The sequence below is a fragment of the Schistocerca serialis genome, chromosome 5, assembly GCF_023864345.2.
Source record: "Schistocerca serialis cubense isolate TAMUIC-IGC-003099 chromosome 5, iqSchSeri2.2, whole genome shotgun sequence".
NCBI classification, from domain to species: domain Eukaryota; kingdom Metazoa; phylum Arthropoda; class Insecta; order Orthoptera; family Acrididae; genus Schistocerca; species Schistocerca serialis.
The window spans coordinates 61,499,993-61,523,790 of NC_064642.1; positions in this window are offsets into that span (position 1 = coordinate 61,499,993).

The window sequence follows — 23,798 nt, forward strand, 5'->3', positions numbered from 1 at the left end:
TTTTCTTATAAACTCAGCGGAGTTTATAAGTGGATGTGGATGTGGGTGATGTCCTTGGGTCAGTTAGGCTTAAGTAGTTCTAAGTTCTAGGGGACTGATGACCTCAGATGTTAAGTCCCATAATGCTCAGAGCAATTTTTTTGAACCATTTCCATAAGTTGAAAGTTAGGATGGATGTTGGTCCTTTGGTGTAAAACTTGGTGAATGACTAAGCTTTTGAGACGATATATCGTTAATATCCAGCTCACTACACCAGTATATTCAACCTTTTTAAATACGTTACGCTACCTATCTTGATATCGTTTCAGTATCAGTACTGGATTAAACAAAAGCAAGAAAACGTATGTGCTTGTTTTGTATAAATATCTGACAATATGCACATAAAGGAATTTCCATTATTACAAGAGCTTACTAAAGCGTTTCACACTTATTCTTTTGGAATCGTTAGAAAACTAATGCTGCCCTCGAAAACGTTATTTTGTCTTCCATTCTTGTGGAAGCGGTGAACTACGAGAATTCACATTGGAAAAAAAAAGAAAAAGAAAAAAGTATTCACTAGAGAACAGTCATTCTGTCGCTTGTTAAAAGAACTGTTAATACGTTTCGACTTGACCACATGTAAAAAACGATAACCACTGTTTTATTATCAGGAATTTCGGAGAAATTAGGTTAACTGGACTACTAGCTTGTGTAAGAGTAGTAGTACAATTGTCAAAATCAATGCTTTGTTTCAGCTGCAAATGGAAGAACCTGTAACTGTCAGCTCCACTTCACACAGCGCGTAATGACAGAAACTCAACTTTCTGCCCTGAGTTATGTGACTTAGATGCTGGTTTCAAGCGTTACCTCGGCAGAGATACGGACATTCACAGTCTATTTTACATATGGTCTCTGTTGTAGCGGCACCTCCCTTCCCTTTTTACCTCCATGGTAAGTCTCTAATGCCACCTGTCATCTTTTTTTACCTCCATGTTTCAAAAATTGCATCTATACAGAGTCTTTGCCTGATACACAAAGTAAGAGCCTACGGAATATCAGACTAGCTGTGTGGCTGGATTAAAGAGTTTTTAGCAAGCAGAACACAGCATGTTGTTCTCAATGGAGAAACGTCTACAGACGTTAAGGCAGCCTCTGGCGTGCCACAGTGGTCTGTTATGGGACCACTGCTTTTCACAATATATGTAAATGACCTAGTAGATAGTGTCGGAAGTTCCATGCGGCTTTTCGCGGATGATGCTGTAGTATACAGAGAAGTTGCAGCATTAGAAAATTGCAGTGAAATACAGGAAGATCTGCAGCGGATAGGCGCTCGGTGCAGGGAGTGGCAACTGACCTCTAGTATAGACAAATGTAATGTATTGCGAATGCATAGAAAGAAGGATCCTTTACTGTATGATTATATGATAGCGGAACAAACACTGGTAGCAGTTACTTCTGTAAAATATCTGGGAGTATGCGTACGGAACGATTTGAAGTGGAATGATCATATAAAATTAATTGTTGGTAAGGCGGGTGCCAGGTTGAGATTCATTGGGAGAGTCCTTAGAAAATGTAGTCCATCAACAAAGGAGGTGGCTTACAAAACACTCGTTCGACCTATACTTGAGTATTGCTCATCAGTGTGGGATCCGTACCAGTTCGGGTTGACGGAGGAGATAGAGAAGATCCAAAGAAGAGCGGCGCGTTTCGTCACAGGGTTATTTGGTAACCGTGATAGCGTTACGGAGATGTTTAGCAAACTCAAGTGGCAGACTCTGCAAGAGAGGCGCTCTGCATCGCGGTGTAGCTTGCTCGCCAGGTTTCGAGAGGGTGCGTTTCTGGATGAGGTATCGAATATATTGCTTCCCCCTACTTATACCTCCCGAGGAGATCACGAATGTAAAATTAGAGAGATTTGAGCACGCACGGAGGCTTTCCGGCAGTCGTTCTTCCCGCGAACCATACGCGACTGGAACAGGAAAGGGAAGTAATGACAGTGGTACGTAAAGTGCCCTCCGCCACACACCGTTTGGTGGCTTGCGGAGTATAAATGTAGATGTAGATATGACGTTATAGCTGAAAAGCCAACGTGCGGAGTCGGACACTACAATTGACCTGATGCTTCTATCACGAGTGAATTGAAACTGTCATGACACGAAGAACTTCAACTATTTATCGGCTAGAATACGAGTGTAGTATCGTAAAACGTTCTCTAGGCTGTAGCCAACGTAACAGAACTAATTACAATATACATTTATCGTGAAGAAAAAAGACGGTTAATCGACAAAATACTAGAATTCCCGCAGAAACAGAAGAGGCAGTATTTTGTTTCTCACACGTCAGAGATTAAAGTAATATCTACCCAAACAAACGACAATATGACGACAGATAGCTCACTGTGTAAAAAATTGAAATTCAAAATCAATTCAAAATGGACGTCAAAACATGATTCTATAGCGGTCATTACCACTACGTCACTGGTGAAAGCTGACGGCTGGTGTCGTAAATTCCTCTTGTCCCGCATAAGCTGGCATTGACTGCCTCCCAATCAAAGAGTATGTATACGTGTGACGATAAACAGACAAGTGAAGGGATTGAAAACAACATACGGATTCTTTGGTAACTTCATTTGTACTTTCGGAAGCAACGATTTCTTCATCTTCCAAGTATCTGTGTAAAGGTCCGCTTCTTTCAAAGGAGACGTTTTAGGAAATGTAAGGAACTTTTCTCGCCTGCGGGGCTGGTCGTACGTCGACTGCTGGGATCGGAATTTGTCGTTACCGAGAGAGGATCGGCGCCATGGGGATCAAGTACCTGGAGACGCTGATGCTGCACCGGCCGACGCGGGCCACGGAGCTGCTGGAGCTGGTGCCGAAGCCGAAGGGCGCCGTGCCGCGCGACGGGCTGCCCATCTGGGACCGCCTGCCCGTCGGCTCCAAGCTGCCCATGATGCCCGGCGTCGGCGCCAACGTCGTCTTCTGCCGCGCCAACCTCGGCGAGAAGGTGCGTCCCAGTTTATGCCCGTTCTGTTTGAAACGTCCCCTTAGAAAAATTAATGAATTACTGTGCTGATAAACCTCTTACATTATTTGATTTTCAAACAGCTGAGCAGAGCTGAACGTACTCAGACATTTCTCTCTTTACTTATTCTGATCAACACTAAACTGACACACAATATTTTTAGCGCAACGCAATCTGACTTTCAATAATCCCTACAAAAGAATAGCCCTGACTATACCTTTCATGAATCACTTACCTCACAAAAATCTTCGTTACTCGAACTACTGCAATACAGCGAGCGCCACTACTGCCAGCTGAATAAAAGATTCTAACTACTGAAGGAACTAACTACTGATAGGCATATTTAGCAAATAAAAGATTTTGATAGAGAACAAACAATGTATTTACCTTAATAATGTTCCAAAGTCATCACATATATATCAGTTCATGATATCCAATATTACAAATTTACTCTCTATGATGGACACACGTCCAGATCGTCCGCTCTCAAAATTCTGCCATTTCTCTCCCCACATCCACCACTGCTGGCAGCTCACCTCCAACTGCGCAACGCTATGCGCTGTTCACACCCAACTGCCCACTACAGTAGAGAATATTCCAACAATGCCAACCAGCCACAGACTGCACACAGCACAGCCAGTGATTTTTATACAGAGCTCTACGTGGCGTTACCAACATAAAAACCTAAACACCCTACTTACATAGCCCCGCTCTATATGAAAATCACCGACTGCTGTGTGAAGGCTGTGGTTGGTTTGCATTGTTGGAGTATATGCTGTTGTAATGTCTTCACTTCGAGGCATAGATAATAAAACAGTTCTGTTTTCCAGATAAGCGCTATCATTGTACATTAAAATAATTGAATGTGAATCTAAAAACGATTGCTTGGTATTCATTAAATTATTCATCGTGTAATTAAATTAAATTAATTGATTGTTTCTTATTCAATCGGTACTTAATTTTATTCGTAATGATATTGAGGTAATTTGGAGTATTAGTTTCCCACTGTACAGCAATTTATAGTGTCTCATTTTCGTTTATAGAAATGGATTTGTCTGTTGCAATGAATCTTGACGATTTAGAAGCTATAGGCGAAGACAAATTGACCTTAATTTGTTTCTTGCAAATGTGTGGTCTTATTGCTGAATACGTCGGATGTCGTGAGTGCGGCGAACATATGCGCCTCACCAGTGTATCAGGTCGCCGTACTCACGACTTATTTGTATGGAGGTGCAATAGAGACCGGTTGTGGCGATCTATTAGGAGGGGAAAGTGGTTCGAGAAATCTAAGCTCACGCTGAGAGACATAATGAAAATCACTTACTGTTGGTGTTTAAGGTACCCTGTGTAGCTCTGTGTGCATGAATGTCGTGTGAGTAAGCGTACGTAGTGGACTGGCACTCATTTTGTAGGGAAGTTTGTGGGAAATATATGAAATATAGGGGGCCCGGCCCCCCATGAACCATGGACCTTGCCGTTGGTGGGGAGGCTTGCGTGCCTCAGCGATACAGATAGCCGTACCGTAGGTGCAACCACAACGGAGGGGTATCTGTTGAGAGGCCAGACAAACGCGTGGTTCCTGAAGAGGGGCAACAGCCTTTTCAGTAGTTGCAAGGGCAACTGTCTGGATGATTGGCTGATCTGGCCTTGTAACAATAACCAAAACGGCCTTGCCTTGCTGGTACTGCGAACGGCTGAAAGCAAGGGGAAACTACAGCCGTAATTTTTCCCGAGGACATGCAGCTTTACTGTATGATTACATGATGATGGCGTCGTCTTGGGTAAAATATTCCGGAGGTAAAATAGTCCCCCATTCGGATCTCCGGGCGGGGGCTACTCAAGAGGATGTCGTTATCAGGAGAAAGAAAACTGGCGTTCTACGGATCGGAGCGTGGAATGTCAGATCCCTTAATCGGGCAGGTAGGTTAGAAAATTTAAAAAGGGAAATGGATAGGTTGAAGTTAGATATAGTGGGAATTAGTGAAGTTCGGTGGCAGGAGGATCAAGACTTCTGGTCAGGTGACTACAGGGTTATAAACACAAAATCAAATAGGGGTAATGCAGGAGTAGGTTTAATAATGAATAGGAAAATAGGAATGCGGGTAAGCTACTACAAACAGCATAGTGAACGCATTATTGTGGCCAAGATAGATACGAAGCCCACACTTACTACAGTAGTACAAGTTTATATGCCAACTAGCTCTGCAGAGACGAAGAAATTGAAGAAATGTATGATAAAATAGAAGAAATTATTCAGATTGTGAAGGGAGACGAAAATTTGATAGTCATGGGAGACTGGAATTCGAGTGTAGGAAAAGGGAGAGAAGGAAACATAGTAGGTGAATATGGATTGGGGGACAGAAATGAAAGAGGAAGCCGCCTTGTAGAATTTTGCACAGAGCACAACATAATCATAACTAACACTTGGTTTAAGAATCATGAAAGAAGGTTGTATACATGGAAGAACCCTGGAGATACTAAAAGGTATCAGATAGATTATATAATGGTAAGACAGAGATTTAGGAACCAGGTTTTAAATTGTAAGACATTTCCAGGGGCAGATGTGGACTCTGACCACAATCTATTGGTTATGACCTGTAGATTAAAACTGAAGAAACTGCAAAAAGGTGGGAATTTAAGGAGATGGGACCTGGATAAACTAAAAGAACCAGAGTTTGTACAGAGATTCAGGGAGAGCATAAGGGAGCAATTGACAGGAATGGGGGAAATAAATACAGTAGAAGAAGAATGGGTAGCTTTGAGGGATGAAGTAGTGAAGGCAGCAGAGGATCAAGTAAGTAAAAAGACGAGGGCTAGTAGAAATCCTTGGGTAACAGAAGAAATACTGAATTTAATTGATGACAGAAGAAAATATCAAAATGCAGTAAGTGAAACAGGCAAAAAGGAATACAAACGTCTCAAAAATGAGATCGACAGGAAGTGCAAAATGGCTAAGCAGGGATGGCTAGAGGACAAATGTAAGGATGTAGAGGCCTATCTCACTAGGGATAAGATAGATACCGCCTACAGGAAAATTAAAGAGACCTTTCGAGATAAGAGAACGACTTGTATGAATATCAAGAGCTCAGATGGAAACCCAGTTCTAAGCAAAGAAGGGAAAGCAGAAAGGTGGAAGGAGTATATAGAGGGTCTATACAAGGGCGATGCACTTGAGGACAATATTATGGAAATGGAAGAGGATGTAGATGAAGATGAAATGGGAGATATGATACTGCGTGAAGAGTTTGACAGAGCACTGAAAGACCTGAGTCGAAACAAGGCCCCCGGAGTAGACAATATTCCATTGGAACTACTGACGGCCGTGGGAGAGCCAGTCCTGACAAAACTCTACCATCTGGTGAGCAAGATGTATGAAACAGGCGAAATACCCTCAGACTTCAAGAAGAATATAATAATTCCAATCCCAAAGAAAGCAGGTGTTGACAGATGTGAAAATTACCGAACTATCAGCTTAATAAGTCACAGCTGCAAAATACTAACACGAATTCTTTATAGACGAATGGAAAAACTAGTAGAAGCCAACCTCGGGGAAGATCAGTTTGGATTCCGTAGAAACACTGGAACACGTGAGGCAATACTGACCTTACGACTTATCTTAGAAGAAAGATTAAGGAAAGGCAAACCTACGTTTCTAGCATTTGTAGACTTAGAGAAAGCTTTTGACAATGTTGACTGGAATACTCTCTTTCAAATTCTGAAGGTGGCAGGGGTTAAATACAGGGAGCGAAAGGCTATTTACAATTTGTACAGAAACCAGATGGCAGTTATAAGAGTCGAGGGGCATGAAAGGGAAGCAGTGGTTGGGAAGGGAGTAAGACAGGGTTGTAGCCTCTCCCCGATGTTGTTCAATCTGTATATTGAGCAAGCAGTATAGGAAACAAAAGAAAAATTAGGAGTAGGTATTAAAATTCATGGAGAAGAAATAAAAACTTTGAGGTTCGCCGATGACATTGTAATTCTGTCAGAGACAGCAAAGGACTTGGAAGAGCAGTTGAATGGAGTGGACAGTGTCTTGAAAGGAGGATATAAGATGAACATCAACAAAAGCAAAACAAGGATAATGGAATGTAGTCTAATTAAGTCGGGTGATGCTGAGGGAATTAGATTAGGAAATGAGGCACTTAAAGTAGTAAAGGAGTTTTGCTATTTGGGGAGCAAAATAACTGATGATGGTCGAAGTAGAGAGGATATAAAATGTAGACTGGCAATGGCAAGGAAAGCGTTTCTGAAGAAGAGAAATTTGTTAACATCGAGTATTGATTTAAGTGTCAGGAAGTCATTTCTGAAAGTATTCGTATGGAGTGTAGCCATGTATGGAAGTGAAACATGGACGATAAATAGTTTGGACAAGAAGAGAATAGAAGCTTTCGAAATGTGGTGCTACAGAAGAATGCTGAAGATTAGATGGGTAGATCACATAACTAATGAGGAAGTATTGAATAGGATTGGGGAGAAGAGAAGTTTGTGGCACAACTTGACCAGAAGAAGGGATCGGTTGGTAGGACATGTTCTGAGGCATCAAGGGATCACCAATTTAGTATTGGAGGGCAGCGTGGAGGTAAAAATCGTAGAGGGAGACCAAGAGATGAATACACTAAGCAGATTCAGAAGGATGTAGGTTGCAGTAGGTACTGGGAGATGAAAAAGCTTGCACAGGATAGAGCAGCATGGAAAGCTGCATCAAACCAGTCTCAGGACTGAAGACCACAACAACAACAACAGGTGGCCGGGGGGGGGGGGGGTGTTATGGTCGAAATTGACGAGTCGCACTTTGGGAAAAGGAAGTACAACAGGGGGGGAACCTCCGGTGGGATTATGGGTGTGGGGGCAGTAGTTTCAAAAATGGCTTCAACTGGCTCTGAGCACTATGGGACTTAACATCTTATGTTCATGTCTTATCGTACATGCCACTGTAAAACATATAATTACTTTAATGACGGATCAACGGATCAAGCGCTCAGACATCAGCGTACGTGGGTTCGAGCCTTCATTCGTAAGGAAGAAGTAGGTTGGCTGTAGTCGATGGGTAGATCCGAGGAATGATTTCGTGGTGTAGGAGACTGAAGGTGACAGCAATAACCCTGAGAAAACCGATGGAGTAAGTTGAGAAAAAAATGGCTCTGAGCACTATGGGACTTAATTTCCAAGGTCATCAGTCCCCTGCAACTTAGAACTACTTAAACCTAACTAACCTAAGGACATCACACACATCCATGCCCGAGGCAGGATTCGAACCTGCGACCTTAGCAGTCGCTCGGTTCCAAACTGTAGCGCCTAGAACCGCTCGGCCACTCCGGCCGGCCGTATGTTATTTTTGTTTTGAGTGTGGGTATGTGATCTTCGTTACTGTCTGTCTAGGCAAGCTTCGGTTATTCCTCGATATTTCCGTGTGGTAAATACACTTTTCCATTTGCTTCTTTCACTGTATTTCACTATTTTGACATATTTCACTGTTTTATTCCACCAATATGTGTATTTTCGTGTTGTGAAGTACGTAATAGAAATTTCTCAGTTGTCGATGTTCTTTCGTTTCCCACCACTAGTATCAGTTCGACATTTTCGAATGTGTACTTGCTAAATTACAGGCGAAACCGGCTACACAACTAAAATTTGTATCCCGTCCTTCACTTCTCCTTTACACTGACACTATATATGTCAATTGGCGAGCAAGATACAAATGTTGCATATAGCTATATAGCTCAAGTAACGAATGGGATACTATTAGCGTCCAAGGCAACAAGAAAACTGTACCCCATAGTGATGTACGGGATACAAATTGTACATGTGTCGTCTTCTTGTCTCCGTGTAGTTCAATTGAGGTACAGGTTGCAAATGTAACGTACGTCTGTTTCCACCTTTTCGTTACCGGTGTACACATATAGAGGTCAACGGAAGTCTGGTATACATATATTACTTACGTCCTTCTGTCATCAGTAGTACTGATATACATGTAAGAAAAGACTGTTAGTAATAGCGGAGACGAAGTAAACAACACATCTACAATTTGTATCCCGCGTTACACTTAAGAGCTTACTGAAGCGGAGGATAAATCGTTCAAGTGAAGAACATGACAGTAATGCCAGTGAAAACGAAGAAATCGACTTACGACACACTCGTATTCCGTACTGTACTTAAGAAACACACTTCGAATGAGCTTTTAATTTGTATCGGATGTTTCATTTACGGTTTAGTGAAGCAGGGGAATACATAGTTCAAGTGAACAACAGGACAGCAATGCTAGTTGAAACTAAGAAATCGACGTACGCTGAACTTGTATTCCGTACTGCACTTAACTAATACAGTTCGAAAGAGTTTCGAGATCCAACTGACATACATATAAGTGATGTATTCTTTGCTAGTAATATATTTCATTCATTTCTTTCCATTGTATTTTGCGGAGAAATACTAAGATACGAACACGCGATATCGTTAACGTGAAAATACTAGTTGCCCTTATACAGGGTGTTACAAAGAGGTACGGCCAAACTTTCAGGAAACATTCCTCACACACAAAGAAAGAAAATATGTTATGTGGACATGTGTCCGGAAACGCTTACTTTCCATGTTAGAGCTCATTTTATTACTTCTCTTCAAATCACATTAATCATGGAATGGAAACACACAGAAACAGAACGTACCAGCGTGACTTCAAACACTTTGTTACAGGAAATGTTCAAAATGTCCTCCGTTAGCGAGGATACATGCATCCACCCTCCGTCGCATGGAATCCCTGATGTGCTGATGCAGCCCTGGAGAATGGCGTATTGTATCACAGCCGTCCACAATACGAGCACGAAGAGTCTCTACATTTGGTACCGGGGTTGCGTAGACAAGAGCTTTCAAATGCCCCCATAAATGAAAGTCAAGAGGATTGAGGTCATGGGAGCGTGGAGGTCATGGGATTGGTCCGCCTCTACCAATCCATCAGTCACCGAATCTGTTGTTGAGAAGCGTACGAACACTTCGACTGAAATGTGCAGGAGCTCCATCGCGCATGAACCACATGTTGTGTCGTACTTGTAAAGGCACATGTTCTAGCAGCACAGGTAGAGTATCACGTATGAAATCATGATAACGTGCTCCATTGAGCGTAGGTGGAAGATCGAAACGAAAATGAGCTCGAACATGGAAATTAAGCGTTTCCGGAAACATGTCCACATAACATATTTTCTTTATTTGTGTGTGAGGAATGTTTTCTGAAAGTTTGGCCGTACCTTTTTGTAACACCCTGTATATGTGAAGTACAGTTTTCCTCTCTTGCATTCTTTGGTTCTGAACATACTTCTCAGCTCTTTCATATTTATAATACATACTCTCTGGCCAAATCTGACGTCATTGGTCAAAGCCGACGGGTTGTATCCCCTGCTAAACTAGACCCGCCCGTTCTGTTCTCGCGCGGAGTACAGAATAAATAACTAACTAAAGGACTCTGTTGCCCGTGGTAGTTAATGTAATCGTGGACTAAGCTTCAGTATTAGTCCGAAGGGAAGGAAAGTTGCTAGCAATTAAGAAGAAGATCTGTGGGTGGTAATTTCCAAGAATGATTGCCTATCGAAGTTGGAGCGCTTAAACGATACATATCGAAGTTGCGATAGTAAATCGATTATGGAGGTCTCGTGGCGCGCGTTACGAGTATGTTTGAAGATGTCACTAGAGAACGACAAAAGAAAAGCGTTAGAGAAGCACTGGTAAATTGAAAGGAGACGAATTACCTCAGTCGTCGTCGGTGTTATCGTCTTGTGACAGTCCGCGCGATGTATAAGCTGCAGGGACAAGTCCTTTTTTGCCATGTTGTTGTTGTTGTTGTTGTTGTTATGGTCTTCAGTCCTGAGACTGGTTTGATGCAACTCTCCATGCTACTCTATCCTGTGCAAGCTTCTTCATCTCCCAGTACCTACTGCAACCTACATCCTTCTGAATCTGCTTAGTGTATTCATCTCTTGGTCTCCCTCTACGATTTTTACCCTCCACGCTGCCCTCCAATGCTAAATTTGTGATCCCTCGATGCCTCAGAACATGTCCTACCAACCGGTCCCTTCTTCTTGTCAATTTGTGCCACAAACTCCTTTTCTCCCCAATCCTGTTCAATACTTCCTCATTAGTTACGTGATCTACCCACCTTATCTTCAGCATTCTTCTGTAGCACCACATTTCGAAAGCTTCTATTCTCTTCTTGTCCAAACTATTTATCGTCCACGTTTCACTTCCATACATGGCCACACACCACACAAATACTTTCAGAAACGACTTCCTGACACTTAAATCTATACTCATGTCATCGGCAAACCTCAAAGTTTTTATTTCTTCTCCATGGATTTTAATTCCTACTCCGAACTTTTCTTTTGTTTCCTTTACTGCTTGCTCAATATACAGATTGAATAGCATCGGGGAGAGGCTACAACCCTGTCTCACTCCCTTCCCAACCACTGCTTCCCTTTCTTGTCCCTCGACTCTTATAACTGCCATCTGCTTAATGTACAAATTTTAAATAGCCTTTCGCTCCCTGTATTTTACTCCTGCCACCTTCAGAATTTGAAAGAGAGTATTCCAGTCAACATTGTCAAATGCTAGAAACGTAGGTTTGCCTTTCCTTAATCTATTTTCTGTGATAAGTGGTAGCGTCAGTATTGCCTCACGTGTTCCAACATTTCTACGGAATCCAAACTGATCTTCCCCGAGGTCGGCTTCTACTAGTTTTTCCATTCGTCTGTAAAGAATTCGTGTTAGTATTTTGCAGCTGTGACATATTAAACTGATAGTTCGGTAATTTTCACATCTGTCAACACCTGCTTTCTTTGGGATTGGAATTATTATATTCTTCTTGAAGTCTGAGGGTATTTCACCTGTCTCATACATCTTGCTCGCCAGATGGTAGAGTTTTGTCAGGACTGGCTCTCCCAAGGCTGTCAGTAGTTCTAATGGAATGTTGTCTACTCCCGGGGCCTTGTTTCGACTCAGGTCTTTCAGTGCTCTGTCAAACTCTTCACACAGTATCATACCTCCCATTTCATCTTCATCTACCTCCTCTTCCATTTCTATAATATTATTCTCAAGAACATCGCCCCTGTATAGACCCTCTGTATACTCCTTCCACCTTTCTGCTTTCCCTTCTTTGCTTAGAACTGGGTTTCCATCTGAGCTCTTGATATTCATACAAGTGGTTCTCTTTTCTCCAAAGGCCGTTAGTACCAGCACAGCAAGGCCCTTTTGGTTAGTGTTACAAGGCCAGATGAATCAATCATCCAGAATGTTGCCCCTACACGCCTCCGTTGTGGTTGCACCTACGGTACGGCCATCTGTATCGCTGAGGCACGCAAGCCTCCCAACTAACGGCAAGGTCCATGGTTCATGGGGGGGAGGGGGCGGGGGGATTCTTCTCATATTAGAAAGATAAATGGAAAATTATTGCTACCAAGGAAATCCGGCATATTTCTTTAAATGGGAGTATAAACAATGTAATTGTGATATTGTTTGTTTTTTGTTTGGTTGTTACATGTCAGAAGTCCCTCCATGTCCAACTTCAGTTCTGTGATTCCTGCAGTAACATCTCAGCACTGACTCACCTAATGATCGTGATTGTAGTTGTTATTATTATGAATTGGATACAATTTTGCTTTCTATGATTACTGGTTTGTGCATTATTGGTAACTTCTGCTACCGACAGTTTAGATTGCCCTGTGTCCGTTTGCATCCTGTGTGCTATTCAAAGGGAATCCTAATGAAAGTCACTTCAACAACTAATATTCAATTTTGTTGTACATATATTTTCAAATAAATGCGCCTAATTGGGCTGGCGACCGTTCGATTTTTCATTCGTGTATGTATTTTACTACTTTTATTTACCCCTAAGTTAAAGGCTGTTTAGCTTTTCTATTAATTGCACTATATTCAAAATTACAGTCCGATACCTTCGTTCATTAGGCAAACACGCGGTCAAAATTACCCAAATCCTCTTAGAAGGTAGCATTAGCCTGTGTCACGGCAGGTTAGTGTTCCACGTGGTTTTTCCAGTGATAGGACTGAAGGTTAGGTTGTTAGGGAAGAGTGACGTATAGCAAGCTAGTGTTATAAACTATATTGAAATCTCTAACACTTGAAATAACACAGCATTACGAACGAATAACAAGAAACGAAACATTTACCTGAAATCTGTGAAGCAAAGACATTGGTGGTAATGGTTAAGGAAACGAATACAGTTATCTTTCTCATGACTCAGTGACACTATTCCCTCGACTCTAACTATTATGATTTCTTGACTTAAACAATACAAGAAGAAAAGCCCAAAAGGTTATTAACTACGCTACGAAGTTCTGTGATCTGCACAAACACGTATTACTGTTAATCTTACCCCCACATTTTCTAACCTGAAATCTGACCGTCCTACCCCTCATTGCTGTCTCACCTTCACATTGCACACTGTTTTCACTACAGCTGGTTCAATGATTGCGGGTGCAGAAGACGTGCTACTGCTGCAAGTCACGTCCTCTCTTCGCTTGTACACCTGTGTGATGCAGATAGGCTGCTACACTTGCACACCTCTGCAAGCCATTGACGCTGAAGGTCGAAGTACTCTGCACTGCCCAGTGTAGGATAGAACATTTCTATATCGAATCAAGGCAGACTATTCCAGAATGAGATTTTCACTCTGCAGCGGAGTGTGCGCTGATATGAAACTTCCTGGCAGATTAAAACTGTGTGCCCGACCGAGACTCGATCTCGGGACCTTTGCATTTCGCGGGCAAGTGCTCTAGCATCTGAGCTACCGAAGCACGACTCACGCCCGGTACTCACAGCTTTACTTCTCCCAGTATAGTAGCACACGAGGTACTGGCAGAAGTAAAGCTGTGAGTACCGGGCGTGAGTCGTGCTTCGATAGCTCAGATGGTAGAGCACTTGCCCGCGAAAGGCAAAGGTCCCGAGTTCGAGTCTCGATCGGGCACACAGTTTTAATCTGCCAGGAAGCTTCATATCAGTGCACACTCCGCTGCAGAGTGAAAATCTCATTCTGGAAACATCCCCCAGGCTGTGGCTAAGCCATGTCTCCGCAATATCCTTTCTTTCAGGAGTGCTAGTTCTGCAAGATTCGCAGGAGATCTTCTGTAAAGTTTGGGAGGTAGGAGACGAGGTACTGGCAGAAGTAAAGCTGTGAGTATCGGGCGTGAGTCGTGCTTCGGTAGCTCAGATGCTAGAGCACTTGTCCGCGAAAGGCAAAGGTCCCAAGTTCGAGTCTCGGTCGGGCACAGTTTTAATCTGCCAGGAAGTTTCAAGGCAGACTATTGCTTACCAAAAACTTCTCAACTCCGAATATGAGCAACTTCTCCCTAAAAACCAGACTGTACCCGAAGACTCCTCACCACTCAATCGCCAGAAGTCGCTCAGCGTGTCTGGTCACCTGAGCTCGAAGCAGTGTACCACTTCCACCTCACTACCAGTCGCGAGGTAGATGCGAGACACAGCTCTGAATCAGAAGAAGTGATAATAATATTTGTCTCCCATTAGGGCAGTCAGCATAGAAGGGTACTTGTGCCTGAAGCAGCAGGGCGCCCAAGCTCAGCCTTGCAGTTTCTCAATCACTTTTCGAGTTCCTCGCCCACAATAACGCAAGTGAAAAGCTAAACATGTAACTCCCACAACTCTGTAATTTCATTAGACTCTGGAAGAGATGTTACCTGTCCTGAAACTTTCTTCTGCCACATTCGTAACAAGGGAACCTCCCCATCGTACCCCCCCACAGATTTAGTCATAAGTTGGCACAGTGGATAGGCCTTGAAAAACTGAACACAGATCAGTCGAGAAAACAGGAAGAAGTTGTGTGGAACTATGAAAAAAATAGGCAAGATATACAAACTGAGTAGTTCATGTGCAAGATAGGCAACATCAAGGAGAGTGTGAGCTCAGGAGCGCCGTGGTTAGCGTGAGCAGCTGCGGTACGAGAGGTCCTTGGTTCAAGTCTTCCCTCGAGTGAAAAGTTTAATTTTTTACTTTCAGACAATTATCAAAGTTCAGGCACTCACACATAATCAACTTAGCTCTCCAAAATTCCAGGACATGTTCAGATTTGCTTGGATATATGCAGGATTTGACGGTTTACACACGGAAAAATTTGAAAACGTTAAAAACATATGTTTTGACAGAGCACAGGGAAAACTGTGCGACTGTGAAACTGTTGCATTCATTTGTTGCACTTTATGTGACAAACTCTTTATGTTTTCATCACTTTTTTGGGAATAATTCATCCACAAGATAACCTAAATGGGGCAAGGTAGAACAATCTTTTTATCCATTCGCGAAATGTACAAGTTAGGTGGGTCGACAACATATTCGTCATGTGACGCACATGCCGTCACCAGTGTCGTATAGAATATATCAGACGTGTTTTCCAGTGGAGGAATCGGTTGACCTATGACCTTGCGATCAAATGTTTTCGGTTCCCATTGGAGAGGCACGTCCTTTCGTCTACTAATCGCACGGTTTTACGGTGCGGTCGCAAAACACAGACACTAAACTTACTACAGTGAACAGAGACGTCAAAGAATGAACGGACAGATCATAACTTTGCGAAAATAAAGAAAGTAAACTTCTCACTCGGGGGAAGACTTGAACCAAGGACCTCTCGTTCCGCAGATGCTCACGCTAACCACGGGACGACGGCGTTCCTGAGCTGACATTTTTCTTCATGTTGCCTATCTTGCACATGGACTACTCAGTTTGTATATTTTGCTTATTTTTTTCATAGTTCCACACAACTTCTTGCTGTTTTCTCGATTGATGTGTGTTCAGTTTTTCAAGGCCTATCCACTGTGCCAACTTATAACTAAATCTGAGGGGGGTGCGATGGGGAGGTTCCCTTATAAGGATAGTGCTTTTAAGCGAAGAAAGCCTTCTGGCATACCATCAACTGGCTGAGTGCCGCAGAAGATTCAGTTTCATGACATGTAAGGTCTCTGTGGATTGTTCACTCCTTCTTTTCTAAAGGAAAGGCGTTCTCTTGCGACTCTGCATAACGTGTTCAGTGCAATAACCACTTCTGCTTTCAAACATAGGTGTAGGCATTCCCTGACCCACGTGTTCAGCCCGGCAGGTTCTCAGACACTAAGCCCGTCGTAAATTCCCCTCTTTCCATCGGAATGGGACAACAGAACTTTTGGCGAACGCTTCCCTGCAGCATCCTGTACAAATGCATCGATGTTATATAAATACAAGAAGAAAGTAAGAAAATGGAATCAGCTCACGAAACCACTACATATGAACCCACCAATCACTCATTATATGAATGTAATTATAGGGTAAGATGGGGTAAATCCGGACTAGTAATTTCTTGTGGCTATAAAACGCTTATCTGAGGTCAGATATTAACTTTATATAGGTTAAATTATAGGTAATGTAATGGAGCAACTGTTTGCAAAATATTTTTGTTATACCATCACTAGTTTTTGAGATATTCGTATTTTAAGAAACGTCCATTTTTGTCATTTGCAAAAATGGTGGGGTAAATCCGACCCCTATTTGTTTGGCTGATTTTGCACAGAAGTAGCTCTAAATGAACCGAGATTTTTTTTTTGGGAAATAATTATAAGCAGTTATGTTTTTTACATAAATGAACAAAATGTATTCAAAAAATAACAATGTTTAGAGTACTAAATGTACTGAAAGTTAAATGAATGTAAATTTTAATTGAAAAAACATGATTTCATTGCACGGCGGTGCAACAGCAATGTCGATCTCGGAATGTTAAAATCACGAGCGATCGTAAAGACATTCTCACTTGCACTGCAGCAACTGCTCAGCGAATATCGTTTTGATTACGTTTTGTCGCTTTTCGTTTGTAATTTCGTACCATTTTCCTAAAAATAAACAAAAATTCACTTTGTTTCCATAAATAAATAATTCCATACACAATGAACGATAAGAAATATGCCGTCGGATTTACCCCACCATTTAGCAGTCGGCTTTACCCCACCATGCCATTTTTCATTTAACATACATAGAAACAATTTATACGAAATTTCCAACAAAAACGATACATACCCTGAATAGGTCACTAAATGCAATACAAAATCACTTACCGTTTGTTTTGCTATCGTTTTAATTAATAACGAAAATCTAGTGATGCAACTTCCACAAAAATTAAATTGAAACAATCGAAAACACACTTGTTGTCTTTTGGGTGTCTAAATGTCAAATGCGGCAAAGCTGTCAAGGTGACATTTTCGTTATTTCGAATGCTCTTTGTGGTAACACTAACGCGAAATCGCTCCGCTTTGCCGTTTCTTACCAATAGAGGGCGGTCTGGCTTACCCGCTCGGTCGCATTTACCCTGTGAATGTAACTATCAAATAAGAACAAACTCATATGAACTCGATTTTAATTTAGTGAAATATTGATTAAAAATGAGGGGCGGAGGCCCAGAGAAGGCTGACGCCTCTCACAGTTACACATCCGTTTTGGGTTATGGATTCAAGTATGGCACAGCCATTTGTCTCAAAGGTGTATGGATCGGCGTATCGCGTGCATAATTCTGTGCTGCATGCGATTTTGATGGCACTCGAGAAAATTCAAAAGTATTCATTATTCAGTCCCAGAAATTTCAGATCTTTGCCGATTTCTTGAGTTTATTATGGCACAGCGTCCTTTGCTTAGAAAATCTGTGGAAGGAAGTGATGTTTTACTGGGTTTGAGGGTATGTGGGAAGGTGAGGGTCATGAACTACTAGAAGAGCAGCTAAAGACACCTGAAAAACAGCTACAATGGCAATGAATTAACTGTTGAGGATCAAGTGCCATTGGGAGGACAAGTGTTTGGAAGTGAGGGAAAAAGAATCTGCAGTCAGTGAAAACAATCCTTTGACCGTGACAGTGACAACATGCAGGTTGCCTTCAATTGCTGGTGGTGTATTTGTCGATTGGGGAGTGTGGTTACCATGGACATGGAATCGTTTCTATTGAAGCCGATAACATAAAATTGATTATGGCAGTTGTTTCCTACATCATAACATGGGACATTTTTAGCATAAACTTCTTTAAGCGTTTAACGCATCCCTTCGTGTGTGGCTATTGAAGTAAATGAAATTCATAGCAGTTCTGTATTCCACAGGTTCTATTATCACATTCCGCTGTCACTTAAAGCCTTAAAAAACACTACTATTTGTCCTGGAGTGAAAAGTGGCACATAACCAATAGAAATGTGAAGTTTCAGCTTCCTGGAATCAGTATAAGTGGGTTAGGGGAAGTTATTAATGAATGCTTCTCATGTGTAATAAAACATCATTGTGAGATGTTACTACTGATACAATACAACGTTTGTATAACATGCATGGCTAAAGAGTGGCAAAGAAGTGGCTGCTGTCAGCTCGCTAGTGGAGGGAGCTGTAATTGTCATCAGAGCAAAAGGTACACTCTCGAAACGTGCCTGTGGTGAGTCTGTCAGAAGCCCTTGGCATCGCATCCACTTAAGGTCGCTAGAAAGTTACTGAAACTTAGGAGGACGCAAGCTAATACCACAATAAATGGCATTCCCAAGATAAATTGAAACCCGGTGCCAGCTACAGGGACTTCACATACGCAGCAGAGAAATCTGAAGAAAAACTGGGTGACACGTATTCTATTCAGGGGTGCTACACAATACTGCTTAGTAGCAACTACTTCAAGCCAAGGAGAGGTAGCTTTCCTTCGGAAAAGCGTCATCTAGTGAGTTTCATCTCAGGGAATTATATATCCCCTACACTTCTTTTGTGGTCATAGTAGGTGGAGTGAGAAGAATGCACTTTATCAAGCATGTAGTCGTTAACATAATCCTTTGTGCAAGGGGATTTCAACGGTTTAAGCGATGAATGGGAGAAATATCCCGAAAATAATATTTATTTAATTTCGACTAACCTGCAGAATGCAACATTAGAGAACTTAAGGGAGCTGAAGGAGCTGGAGGAGAGCCACTACACAAAAATTTTTTAAAAAAGAATAGTTCAGTCGGCAGGATTATTACTAGTAGAAGACAAGATTGTGGCAACAGTTTTAATATGCCAAGAAGTTTCTATACAGCGTACTTTCCGCCGAGGAGTGGAAAGTTTCAGTCCTAAATTTATACTTGTTTGTTGACATATTTTCAGGCAATATTGTTGTAAATAGTGTAGTCACAACACACAACACTAGGAAATTGTAGTGAAATGCAGGAAGACCTGCAAAAGGTCCACGTTTGGTGCATGGGTTGTCAGTTGGCTCACAATGTAAACAAATTTAACATATTACGCATAAATAGGTGGAAAGAAATTGTCCAACGATCAATGGAAGCGCTCACGTCCAATAAATATCTAGGCGTACGTGACCAGAGGGACTTGAAATGGAACGACCACACAAAACTAATTGTTGGAAAGACAGGTGCCAGACTGAGATTCATTGCAAGTGCGTTCAGGAAGTGCAGTCCATCCATGGAGGAGGTAACTCCCAAAAGCGTCGTTCGTTCAATACTTAACTATTGCTTATTGGCTAAGAATGGCAGGAGAAACAGAGAAGAGCCACAGGAGAGCAGCACTTTCCGTCACATGTTCGTTTCGTCAGCGCTAAAGCGGCATGGATGTGCTCATCCAATCCAGTGGCAGACGCTGGAAGAGAGCCGTTTTGAATCATGGTATGGCTTACTGTTACAATTCAGAGAGTATACGTTGCTAAAACTGAACCAATATATTACTTCCTCCTACGTATATCTTGAGGTAAACCCATGAAGGTAAGATTAGAAAGTATCGAGCTGACGTGGAGGACTCCAGAAATTGTTCTTCCCGCAGCCCATTCGCAACTGGAATGGCAGAGCGACAGAGGTCAGTGAGTTACAGATCATGAGGTGTCATGTGGATAACAGATGCAGATACGTTTTCTGTCTTATTTCACTGGTTTAAATTTTAGCATTTTTATGGGATTTTAGTATACATCAAGTCAGATAAATATCCCGCATTGCTGAGCGCCCTAAAACCACACAATAACAAAACTACGAAAATGGTAGAAGGCGAAGAAGTGAATTAAAATTTGTGCCATGGCCAGGACTTGAACCTGGTCTCCTTGCTTACTAGGCAAGTGTGCTAGCCATTACAAAGCTGCAGCAGTATACCTAAAACACCTGCACCGACTACCCTCGTCCCTGCCCTCCCTGACACAAAATTCAATTCACATATTCAGCTTATTTTCCCCTTCTTAGATCATCACTGTTGCCAAGGCTCTCCATTACTGGAATAGCACTACAGTGTTGTACATAATGGGGAAATCCTGCCTTCAAAGCAAGGACACCAGTGTTCAAATCCCAGCCATGGCACAAATTTTAATTCATTTCTTCAGCTTCCGTCATCATTGTAGATAAAGACCGGACCCAAATGTCTCAAGGAAAATTTAATTATATCACATCTAAAGAGCACCTACGCCTGAGGTACAGCCAGGGTTTCCCCTGCTGAGGTGCTATTCCAAAACAGGAGAGCATCGGCATTACTGACAATCTAAGAAGGGGAAAATAAGGTGGAGACATGAACTGAAGTTTGTGTTAGAGAGGGCATTGTACTAGGGTAGTTTGCACAGTTGCATTATCTATACGGTTGCAGTAGTGTAATGGGTAGCACACATACTTCCCCAGTAAGAAGAGCTGGGTACGATTCACAGTCATGGCACAGATTTTAATTCACTCCTTCAACTTCTGTCATTAACATAGATTAAATTGAGACTGAAATGTCTGCAGGAAAATTTAATTCTTGCAGATCTATAAATAACAAAACTGATGTCCATTAAAAACATAAAAGAATTTGGAAATATTATCTGAGTCAGTCACTTTTATCTTTTCCCACAATGCATCTATACGACTTACAACCTCGTTGACATTGGCTCAATGTATTACATTAGAATTTCTTTTTCTGAATGTAGACAGTCATCTGTCTTGCCCTTCATTTCATACAGATAACTTATCAAATGCCATTTGTTATCATAATATAGCACTGAAACCATAAAATGTAAACAACAGCAAAGCTACTTACAAGTTGTTCCAGCAAAAAGAGCCCTGAGTATTTGTATTTTTTTTTGCTGTTGTTGTTCTTTATTGAGTTTCGATTCCCCCCCCCCTCCAAGGGGGCGGGCTGGCAGCAGCTTAGTATGCCGCTCTTCAGCCTACAGGCTTTGTTTTAAAAAGATGAAGAGAATAAATAATAAAAACAGGCGATAAAATCGGAGACTTAAATGGTAACATGGCGAAAAAATCGTGGAACTTAAAACATAGAACAAAGAGATGATGATGCTAATAAAATACATATGAAGCAAACAGGTAAAATAATAGACTTTGGAAAGACGAACAACACTGAACATTCACTTGAACACTGCACTAAAAAGTTGGCAAATATGACATACCACAGCCGAGAGCAGGTGGGGGGAAACTGGACAGATGATGGGAAAATAAAAAGAGGGGAAGGACAGGAAAAACAAAGGGGGGGGGGAGGGGGGAAAGGAGCCGATGGAGGATGAGGACCCAGAAGAGGGGTGGGGGGGGGTGCAGGGCAGACGGGACAGGGAGTGGGGAAGGCAGAGGAGGGGAATAAAAAAGGACTCAGGGGGGGGGGAGGGAGGTAGGGAGAGGTTAGGCGGGGAGAAAACAGGATGGAATGGGGGTGGGGGGAGAGGAAGCCCAGGGAAAGGATGGAGGGGGGGGGGGCGGTGAGGATCAGAGTTGAGAGTCTTTGAAATTTTTTTTTTTCTTTATTGAATTTCAATTCCCCCCGAAGGGGGCGGGCTGGCAGCAGCTTACTACGCCGCTCTTCAGCCTACAGAATTTGTGTTTCAAAAGATGAAGATAATAAAAAAAAATAACAGTTGGCGATAAAATCGGGTCTTTGTAACACAGATAGCACATAAACACGAAACAAAATTAAAAATAGACCTGAGATCGTACAGGTGTAGAAATACAGTGGCTTGCAATTCAAAGAGCGTTACCATTTGACGACACACACTCGCGCTCATAAATTAGGGATGTTGCTGATACATGATAAAACAAAGCTCTGGTGGTCGGTTTGCGGGTTTAAATCACATTGGGGTATTATCGTGTAATGCATCTGACCTGCAGTCGTCGCACGGTGGCACTGGCAGCAGTCCACACACGCAGAAGTGTGTTGGTGCCTGTCAGAGTACGGTGCAGCAAGTAAGTGTGCAGACATTTTCAGACGTGCTTATGGTGACTGTGTGTTGAAAATGGCACAAAGAACACATATTGATGACGTTATGAGGGGTAGAATACTAGGGCGACTGGAGGCTGGTCAAACACAGCAGGTTGTAGCACGGGCCCTCTGTGTGCCACAAAGTGTGGTCTCAAGATTATGGCAACGATTCCAGCAGACAGGAAACGCGTCCAGGCGCTACAGAACGGGACGTCTACAGTGTTCAACACCACAAGAAGACCGATATCTCACCATCAGCGCCCGCAGACGGCCAGGGAGTACTGCAGGTAGCCTTGCTCGGGACCTTACCGCAGCCACTGCAACAGTTGTCTCCAGACACAGTCTACAGACGACTGAACAGACATGGTTTATTCGCCCGGAGACCTGCAAGGTGCGTTCCACTGACACCTGGTCACAGGAGAGCCCGTAAAGCCTGGTGTCAAGAACACAGTACATGGTCATTGGAACAGTGGTCCCAGGTTATGTTCACTGACGAGTCCGGGTATAGTCTGAACAGTGATTCTCGCCAGGTTTTCATCTGGCGTGAATCAGGAACCAGATACCAACCTCTTAATGTCCTTGAAAGGGACCTGTGTGGATGTCGTGGTTTGATGGTGTGGGGTGGGATTATGATTGGTGCACGTACACTCCTGCATGTCTTTGACAGAGGAACTGTAACAGATCAGGTGTAATGGGACGTCATTTTGCATCAGTATGTCCGCGTTTTCAGAGGTGCAGTGGGTCCCACCTTCCTCCTGATCGATGATAACGCACGGCCCCACCGAGCTGCCATCGTGAAGGGGTACCTTGAAACAGAAGATTTCAGGCGAGTGGAGTGGCCTGCCTGTTCTCCAGACCTAAACCCCATCGAGCACGTCTGAGATGCTCTCGGTCGACGTATCGCTGCACGTCTTAGAACGCCTACGACACTTGAGGAGCTCCGACAGGCACTGGTGCAAGAATGGGAGGCTATCCCCAGCAGCTGTTCGACCACCTGATCCAGAGTGTGCCAACTCGTTTTGCAGCCTGTGCACGTGTGCATGGTGATCATATACCACATTGATGTCGGAGTACATCCGCAGGAAACAGTGGCGTTTTGTAGCTAATGTGTTTCGGGACGGTTTCCTCAACTTATCACCAATACCATGGACTTACAGATCTGGGTCGTGTGTGTTCCCTATGTGGCTACGCTATTAGCGCTAGTTTTGTCTAGTGCCATGTTACGCGGCACCACGTTGTGCAATTATCCCTAATTTATGAGCATGAGTTTAGATGATAACTGTGGTAACCCACTCTACTAACACTGCAGAGTAGGTCTCCCTCCATTGTTGCGGCGTTCGCCGTAGTATACGTCACAGTGAGGCCAGGAGGCCGGCTGGTGTGGCCGTGCGGTTCTAGTCGCTACAGTCTGGAACCGCGCGACCGCTACGGTCGCAGGTTCGAATCCTGCCTCGGGCATGCATGTGTGTGTTGTGCTTAGGTTAGTTAGGTTTAAGTAGTTCTAAGTTCTAGGGGACTGATGACCTCAGAAGTTAAGTCCCATAGTGCTCCGAGCCATTTGAACCATTTGAGGCCAGGAGCAGCATGAGCTTCAGTGGTTGTCCAC